Raw genomic sequence first — 4,168 nt, 5'->3', positions numbered from 1 at the left:
TTAATGACTTCTTGACTTGGGAGTTCCAATTGTTCCTTGAATTTCATTAATTTCCTCATTTGGCTATAAAAGCAGTGTATATTTGGGTATCAATCATGGCATTCAAGGTCAAAAGGAGTTAGTCCAAAACACTAGAACAATTGCTTTTAAACATTCTATGATATGCATACTGCTACCTATGCTTTTCCTTTTACTTTTTCCTAACCCTAAGGGTTTCATCTTTCTTACTTATAGTTGTGGGGTTTTAATCTAAACCTCTTGTCTTAGGCTATTGCATATTAATTATTGCTACTACTTTCTAGTTTCTGAGTTCTCTTAGCTATTTTGATGATTTTTATACTTTATCTATTTAGGCTATTCTCTACTTACATTGAAATCTGGAATTAATGTTTAGTTCTAATTAATAGCGATATTTTATGTAACCAACAAAATAATTTTGATAGAGAGATGATAACTTTATTTTCTCAAAAACTTGATTTACTTGATTTGGCCAACTGTCATCTTATTGGATTACCATCACTTTTTCAAGTTTTGCTACCATTTTGGCCATAGATTGTTTGACATGGGCTCCTTACCAAGGTCTCTATGTACCTTTGGTGCCATAACATGCTCATCTTGATTCATCTCAACTAGGATGTTCATGTTTGATGCTTTTGTGTTTGCCATTACTCCTTGATCATAGTCTTCTAAGTGATCCTACTCCTTGCAGCATTCATGGAATTTTCTAGTTCAAGTCGGTATAGTTTCCACTCTCCAAATTCAAATCCCCAAATTCATACAAGAACTCCATCTATGATAAGTTTTTTGAGAGGTGGGGGGATGGTGATAAGAGAGTTTGAAAATTTTCCTAGTTTATAGTTATAATCCATATTGGTGATAATGGACATGAAAGAAGAGGTGGTCAACAAACAAACTAAGATGCACAAATGTGGAGAGAGGAAGTTTTGATGAGGGTAATGAGTGGTGGGAGGGGCCAAGAAGGATCAAATTCAACCTCTAGGGTTTCAAGAAGGCATCACCATGCTTCTGTAAGAAGGAGAGTGATGATCATGAAGTGGGTTTATGAGTTGATTTATTTAGGCAAGGGGAGGGGATGCTTGCATGATAGAAAACTCTAAAAAGAAAGTGTTATTTTTCGATGTTGGGAATTGCCAAATTGAACTAAGGCTTACCCCTCTTGTGCTTCCCAAGTCTTGCATCTCAATTTAAGGCTCAATTAAGCACATTTCTATGGCTCCTAAGTGACTAGTTCATACTTGATTCTTTGGGTTTTTGCTTAATGAACTCCCAACATTAGAGAAACATGATATAAAATTATAGAAGGATAAAATTTTTGAGCTCCACAAATCTCCACGAATTTGTGATTAGTTTCTCTTAATTTCGTAATTCATTTTTCATTTTAATATTGTCAAATTTCTAGTATTTAATGACTTTGAACTAAGTTCTACCACTTTTGCTTATTATCGAGAGTATAGAGACTAATGAAATGTTTGATGTACAAGTCTTCTCTAATGGAAACTTGAATTTAACGTCGCTTGAACTCAAAATAAATAACTCAAAATACTTTAGCTTGTAGTTCTACCTAGGATTGAGGCTTTCATCGATTCTCTTATCATTAGATCTACTAGTTCTTGAGTCAAAGTAGGACATTTTCTTTCCCCTATCATTGTGTAGAGAGATGTCTTGGATGTTTTCCCCTTGTTAATTTCCATTAATAGGTCACCAACTTTGATTGCTTTTTGGAAAGCTTCATTAAGGCCATTCCACTCTCTACTTGAATTTCTATCTAAGGCTTTCTGTAGTTTCGTATGTTTCATATCCCATTAACAAAGAAAATTGCAACATCTTTGGTAGTTGGTTGTTCTTTCAAGAGTGGGAATCTTATAGAGGCTATATTGATGCTAGTAGTGTAATTCCTAATTGCATTGTTTTTGTTTTGCCTTACGTTCATAAGCTTAACCAAGAGAATACCTACATAGCCAGCCTCTAAGAATCACCAAATGAGAGCATCCTCAAGTCATTATTTTTTACCCAAGTGATGTTCCATCCCACTTTTTGGAGGAACTACTAGAAGAAGAAGCTTGCCTGAACCCATAAATAACTTTAATGAAGAGGAAAATGCAATCCTTATGGACTATAATAACAGTTCTAGTAATGATTCTTGGTGAAAATGAGACTATTGAATAATTCTTAAAAAAAAAGAAATTCATTTTGATATTATGGTCAACCTATGCAATCTCATTGCATACGGAAGCAAGAGCCCAATGAGTAAAACAAGGTTGAACCATGACATGAGCCTAGGAGGAAAGCAATATCTAGTAAAGAGTTATGGCCACAATACTAAATATCTCCATCAAAACAATACATATCATAGAGGTCAACCCTAGAGATAAGGAGATAGTACCATGTATTTATCTCAAGCTCAAAGTGGTACAACAAGAGAGTATACCATCATCTACAACCTCATTGATGAGGGCTTAAAGTTTAATGTATTACTATAGGCTACATGGATAAAAATTAGATAATGACAACTAATGCCTCCCATTTCTATGATTAACACATATGGGGAAAAATGCTAGTCCTTACTGTGCCTTTTTAAAAGGATAAATTTTTTTCTTTGTTGAAAACATGGGTCCTAAGAAAATTTAACTAAAACTAGATTAGTTTAGGTCACAAAAACTAACTTCTCCCATGCCATCATAATTTTCATCTTCCATCTCAATCAAAGGGACCTCAAAGAATAGAAGAGAAAACCAAAGGCTCAAATAGTACCATTGACCACCCTAAGAAACTATCATACCATTTAAAAGAAGAAACTAGTGGCTCCAAAACTTGTGGATTTGTATGTAAAATAGACACCATTGAAAATAAATCAACACTTCCAACTACCCTTAATCATTCAAATATTAGGAAAATATGAACTTAGAAATGGATCTTTTAGCCCCCCCTCCTCCTTAAAACAAGGAAAAGAGGAAAGAAGAATAGTAAAATAATAATATTATCTCTCTACATTTGCAATCTCATATTGCCCTTTCTATATTATCCACAAAGAATTTTCTCAATTCCTTCTCTCCTCTTCAAGAACCCTTTTTCAACCAAATTTTATATTAAAAAAGGAGTATGGGAGTGTGGTGTTTGGTTTTCAATGCAAAATGTAGATACAAAGTAATTGATATTTAAATCGAAAATAAGAAAAATAAAAATTTTGAAAGTTCCTTTTATATATATTTGAGGATTTTTCATATAATAGATTTTGGTCAAAAAAATAAATCTAATGGTCAAAATTTTCATTTTTTGGAGATGTTTTTATAGGTAATTAAAATTTTCTAAAATATGAGAACTCTTGGATACCCTTACTCTCTAAACCATTTTCTCCCATTTTTTACTCTATCATGGCCCTACTGTGACCTCTTCTCTGTGATTATGTAATCTTCATTAACATAAAGAACTACTTACCCCTCTCTTGTTCACAATTACTCATCCATAACTATTGTATGCAATCTATCTATCTATCCTCCTTCACTGTACTAAGCTACCTCCTTCCCCTTGATACCTTTATGTGCCTCTTTGTGCATCTCTACTCTTTCTCCTAAGACAACTAGTTGGGCTCTCCATTTCCATTAATATCTCTATGTATCCCCTCCAACATATCTCCATATACACACCGAATCAACTATTTCCATTAATGTGTTTAAGTGTCTATCTTAGTGTCTCTACCTGTGCCTCTATAGTTTATCATTGTAAACTCAATATATTCCTATTAACGTATAAGTGTGCCATTTGGCTTCTCTCTAGGCTAACTCTCTAAATACTAAACCTCATATTCTCATTAGTATCTCTATATAATCAATCCAAATACCTGCAACCAGGGCACAAGTAATCAGTAAAACGCATACAAGAAAGAAGGGTTGTATAATTTCAATAGAGAGTGAATATATTCCATTGTTTAAAAGAAAACAACATACCAGTGTGACAACCCTCAAGCTCTACTGCAGAGTTAGAGGCAGATGGGATTCAAGAAGGTGGACTTGTGGGTTGATGGGGGAAAACTACCCAATTGATCCCCTAACTAATAAACCTCCAACTTTCTCAAGAATTAAAAATTTTCTAAAGTATGTATGTGAGGGTAATAATGGGTTGATTGACTACACTAAGTAGCTCAATGATC

Source organism: Lygodium microphyllum, chromosome 19, assembly GCF_053477565.2.
Source record: "Lygodium microphyllum isolate KBCC chromosome 19, Lygodium_microphyllum_v1.1.10, whole genome shotgun sequence".
NCBI lineage: Eukaryota > Viridiplantae > Streptophyta > Polypodiopsida > Schizaeales > Lygodiaceae > Lygodium > Lygodium microphyllum.
This window is presented reverse-complemented; position numbering follows the sequence as displayed.